Source organism: Microtus pennsylvanicus, chromosome 9 (assembly GCF_037038515.1).
Source record: "Microtus pennsylvanicus isolate mMicPen1 chromosome 9, mMicPen1.hap1, whole genome shotgun sequence".
Lineage (NCBI taxonomy): Eukaryota > Metazoa > Chordata > Mammalia > Rodentia > Cricetidae > Microtus > Microtus pennsylvanicus.
In genome coordinates this window covers 111,783,989-111,789,604 of record NC_134587.1, presented here as the reverse complement: position 1 = coordinate 111,789,604, position 5,616 = coordinate 111,783,989, and the positions used below count along the sequence as shown (strand labels likewise).

The window sequence follows — 5,616 nt, the reverse complement described above, 5'->3', positions numbered from 1 at the left end:
GTCTTGGCACTCAACTTTGTCATCCCTGCTGTTGAAGTCCCAGGACCTCACATCCCCGTCTTTGACTGAACCTATTTTCTAGTCAGCATGGCAGCACACATGTCATCCCAGCAATTGAGGTGCAGAAGCTTCTCCTGAACAGTGTGAAGTCAGCCTGTGCAACACAGTCAGGTGCTACCTCCGTGTCCAGCTACAGCCACAAGCCAAGCATGCAGACATCCCTAGTCCTGGGAGGAAAGCCACATGGTACACCAGAAACCCAGTGAGACCCAAGCTGCTCCAATGGGGCAGCTGTGACTAAAGAGGAAAGGCTAGGAAGGCAGCAGCTGCTGCTGGTTTGCAGTGAGGAACAGGGCCCAGGAATGCTAAGAGACACTGAGGCCTAGGGGCAGAAAGACCCAGCAGCAGGCCAGCCTGTCTCAGCCTGAATTGACCATTTAAGGAGGAAGGAGCCCTGAGTTTTGAGCCCAAGCTGCTTGTGGCCCCATGACCTGGGCTGCTGTGGGCTGCTGGGTTCAGGAGAAGGGCCATGTTGGGGTCCTGCTGTGATCAGAGGGTGCAGCAGAGCATCTGAAGGGCAGACAAGGAGCAAAGGAGAACAGACAAAGGTGGCAGAGATCTTTTAGTGCTTATATGAAGCAGAGCTGGGAAGTGAGGTACAGGTGAAGGGGAGCAGCAGGCCATGTCTGTAGAGCTGGGGCAGTCCAAGGGGAGAGGTCCCAGAACCCGGGGACCATCCTGGGGTTAAGCATGATGGGGCTGGAGGGTCTCCCAGAGGAGGGGGTTCTGTTCTTCCCAGGACAGTCTCCATCAGAGCCTGAAGTGCTGGGCCTAGGAGGTGAGGAAAAGGGGACAAGGGAGGGACTGTAGAGTGGTGGGAAAAGAGGGGCCATGGGTGAGGCTGTCATGTAGTTGGGTCTTGCTGGTCTATGCTGGGACAGGCTAGACAGTTACAGGAATGAATCTTTTTTCTTCTGATGATTTAACAAATAAAAAGGTGGGGAAAGCAAGATCTCAGCAGTCAACCAGACAAACTTTACTAGGGGTATACTGACTAGTTTTATGTCAACTTGACAGAAACTAGAATCATCACAGAGAAAGCAAGCCAGTGTGCAGCACCCTCTATGGCCTCTGCATCAGCTCCTGCTTTCCTGATGGCTCTGGTCCCACTGCTGCTCCACTCTTGTGCTTCCTGCTGTGCAGCTTTGGAACACGTGTCATTTTGTGAGACCAAAACCAATTATTTTCTGGGACAAGTGGCTGATAGTGGCCATATTGGTACCTGGCCTTACAGGTGCCTAACTTGCCTCTGTCCTCCTGACTTATCCTTGACAAGCCAGCCTGGGACTACAGTACCTTAGCCCAGGGTAGACATGAATTTACTAACAGTCGCAGGGCGGTGGTGGCACAACCCTTTAATCCCAGCACTCGGGAGGCAGAGGCAGGCGGATCTCTGTGAGTTTGAGGCCAGCCTGGTCTACAAGAGCTAGTTCCAGGACAGGAACCAAAAGCTATGGAGAAACCCTGTCTCAAAAATCCCCCCCAAAAAAAGAAAAAAAAGAATTTACTAACAGTCACCACATGAGCCTGACAGTAGACAATTGTTAACATGATATGACAATTAAACAGAATTGACAAGACATTGCTGCATGTTGGGTCACAATGAGCCCTTATCAGTCCTAAAGGGTCATAAACAAATGATCCAATGGCCAGAGGAGGAATTGGAGCACCCCCATTTCCCTTAGGCTCTGAGATTAGAAGCATGTCTACTAGATCTTCTTGAATCCCCGGATTGTCCAGACACAAGATACAAGATAAAACCAGAAACCTATCAATTGGTAAAAACAGTAATAATAAAGTTTACCAGAGACCAGAGACTGGGGTGCCCCCCCCAGAACCAAGTTTGTGCTTCCCTGTATGGGTCACCAAAATGTTAGGTCCACAGGGGGTTGTACAAAAAAACCACCGAAGTCTAGTAAACCAGAAGCAAACTTTATTCCAGGAAAAAATAAAAATGAAAAAATAAGTAAATAAATCTCCTTGAGAGCACAGCCAGAGATGGACTTGTAAGACTGTGGCAAAACCTGGTATCTGAACTCCTCCTTATAGTAAGAAGCAACAAGAATTAGGCAATAACAAAGGAATTTTTAAAATTTTGAGATGAAACTTAGATAATTGCTTTTCTTTACAATGTCCATTAACAGGGTTTCTTGAGTTAAACTAGTGTTTGTATTCAGTCCACTGTCTCTCTCTGGTACTTGTGGATAGTGTTTACCAAAGCTCTGCATTCCCGATACTGCCACTTTCACATAGCAGGGAAGGCTATGGGACAATGTAAAACCCATATGTCAAAAGCCACGTACATCCCATCATTTAAAAGTTAACTCAGCTCACCTCAATTATGCTGGTCATGAGTGGCCAGGGGATTATCTTAGGGCTAACTCAATTTGTAGATGGATGATTTCTCCTGCAAATGGAGAATATAACTACCAAAACAGAATAGCACCTAACATCTACCTCGACTGTTTATACACATTTTCCATGGTCTTAAGCTTGACAACCACAGCATCAATCTTGGACATGATGCTGCCTATGGAGTGCTCCACACAGTCAACACGTCTTTCCAGTGCCTGGAACTCTTCATAGAAGACCCTGTTGGAGATACTGTCCCTCCTCTGGGAGCTATGCCCACTGTCGTCATTATCATCCTTCTTAGAGTCATCCAGGCTTCTTGGGAAACTTCTGATGCTCGTGGGACATGGTAATGATCTATGTTCCAAGCCCAGAACCTCCCTTACTTCTGCACTGAATGGTGTTTGAGTGCAATGTGGCATGAGGTTCTGGTCACTGGTTGTCTGGTTCACCAGGAAATTCTTACTGTTGATATATTTGTGTCCTTTCCTTTTGCTTTTATGTTCCTCCTTGATCTTGTGCTGCAGCCTCTGGATGTAATGCTGGACAGCCATGTAGATGAACCAGTACTGTGCCTCTTTCTGGACCATTCCTGGCCTCTGGGACCGCACCATCTGAATGGTTTTAGAAACATCGATGTCATGATCAACACCTTTCTCTCTAATGATGTCAATAAGGATATCAATCACAATGAATGTTCCCGTCCTGCCAATTCCAGTATTGCAGTGAACTACAACAGGGCCTGCATCCATGATGCTCTCCTGCTTGTGGTGGACCTCCTCCAGGAAGTCCAGCACACCTCCAGGGTCACTGGGCACACCATGGTCGGGCCATGTCTGAAAGTGGTAATGCCAGACAGTTCTCTCCGTATTTCCTTGTCCAACCTTGGAGAGCTTGAGTTCTCTTAAGGTGTAGTTAGGAGCAGCACTTTCTTTGATGTTCCTAACACGTATGACCCCATAGTCTTTGAGTGCATACTCATCAGGCCAGTACTTGACACATTTGCTCTTCCCTCTCTCCACCTCCTTTGTGGTCATGCTGATGACTCGAGAGTTCTCCTGGAACACCATCCTCCAGAAATCATTCACCGTGTTCTGCAGGCAGCCTTGAGTGGCAATGTAGCTCTTTTTGGGTTTTGAATTGTGGCACTTGGCTTCAAATTCAGGCATGATGATGTTTGCATTGATGTAATCAGAAATGGGCTCATTGGGATCGCCATCGTGCAGGACAACCCTAGTGTGATCGAATGGCAAGATGTTTTTGTATCTATTTTTGTTTTTATTTTCTTGTCTCCGACCTTCTTTTTGGCTATAGAGAAATTTGTATTCCTGTTTCTGTAGTGTCTCAAATTCTTCCCAAAAGCCCTGTTTGACCATACCTGTGGTCTCAGCTACCTTGCTTAGCTCTCGAACCCTGCTTTCAATTTCAGCAGCATTAATACGAGTTGTGTTGAGAGGCTGCTTGAGCTGCAGGACTATGCCAAGTGTCGCCACAATGGGGTTCTTCTTGTAATGCTCCACCAGGTCTCTCAAAGAGTCAAAATACTCTCCTCCACTAACATCATATTTCCGTTCCTGACATCGGATCATAACGTGGCTCACTTTGGACTTGCCATCATTGCTCTTCCATTTGTCATCACCTGTGATGACAGAGAGAACAAAGTCTCCAGGGTATCTCTGGCTCCCTCGAACAAGAAAGCTGTCATGCTTACCCTTCTCCATTAGCAGTTTCTCTGCTTCTTTACCAGACAAGGGACCATGGAACCACCTTTCAGAGGTTGGGTCTGCACAATTCAGTGGGTACTTGAGCTCAACAACATCTCCATTCTTTTCTTTTAGCTGCTCGTGATGTTCCATGTAGTACTGGAGTAGTTCCGCCAAGGTGGCAAACTTCTTCCCACCATAGAGGTCATAGTAGTCCCCAGTGTTCTGAACCTTGATGTGATAGACCGCTCCATTTCTTCTAACAGACACAGTAAAATCTCCAGGGTTACTCTCACTAGGCCTTGTCAAAAAGCTGCCATCAACTCCTCTGGTTAGAAGGAGATTCTCAGCCTCCACACCAGTGATGTTGGGGTGAAACCCTCTCTGAGACGCCATGTTCCCCTTGGCTCCTGCTCCACATAGACCTGCTGCTTGCTCAGGCTCCTTGGGACACTGTCACATGTGTGTTGGAGGGGCTAAGCAAAGACCCACTGAGGAGTAAACACATGTGCAGGGCAGGTAGAACTGGCCCACTCTACATGCAAAATCCCCCACCAGACCTGGATCCTGGATACTGGCTGTGCCCCACTAGGGTCACTCTGCTTCAGTCCTGGGCTTTGGCTCCTGCTCTGGTCTCACCACCGTGTCCACCTTAGGCAGACTGCCAGGGCGGAGGTGGGAGCTGGAACTATGGGTGAGGTTTGTTTGTCCATCAGCACAACTGGTATCCCAGGGGGCAGGGCTCATGCTGCGCTCTAACAGTCATCCCCAAAAGCAGATCAGTCTCTTTGTCCCTGTCCTTCTCTACATAAGCTATGCAACAAACAGTCTTAGAGCTTTAAACAGAGTTTGTAGACCTCACCATAGCAAGTTATAAAACATCTGTGACCTTGAGAAGTTGCTGCCCATACAATAACCATAGACATATAATTTGGGCATATCAAAAACATTTACACTGTAGCCAACACACAAGGTCAATGACAGAAATATTATTTATAAATGCAGATATATTTACAATGACATCTCTGGTTATATGAACAAAACATACAACCCATACATAAAAATGCAACAAGAATATAAAAGCCTTTGCTCTATATTTACAGCTTTACTCTTGAGCCACTCACCACACTGTCGCTTTATTTTTATCTGAGCACTCACTTTTAATTTGTGGTGTCCATCACTTTACTCCTGTTCTCAAACCCCAGCAACATCCAGCGCCATTCGTCTTGGGCCAGCCGACTCGTCCATATGTTCCTGAAAAGTCCAATGTGGATTGAGGAAAGAAACGGACAAAAGACTGAAGACAGAGTCAGGAGATCATTCCAATGAATACTGAATCTGCCTCTTATTTTTTCATAGCCCTTTTATACCCCAAGCCAAAGGGGTAGGCAAAAGACTGTTTGTTTGTTTTTTAATCATTATATAAAGAACAAATAAGACTGATTACTTTATTAATATTCAAAACATCTAACAGCAATGCCCTAGGTCAAACATCTTGCTA

The 5,616-nt window shown here is 46.5% G+C and overlaps 1 pseudogene; it reads right to left on the bottom strand.

The window, feature by feature from the left end:
• Nucleotides 1–2,513: 2,513 nt before the first annotated feature.
• On the bottom strand, nucleotides 2,514–4,511 carry LOC142857064 (tyrosine-protein phosphatase non-receptor type 11 pseudogene; annotated as a pseudogene).
• Nucleotides 4,512–5,616: the final 1,105 nt, after the last annotated feature.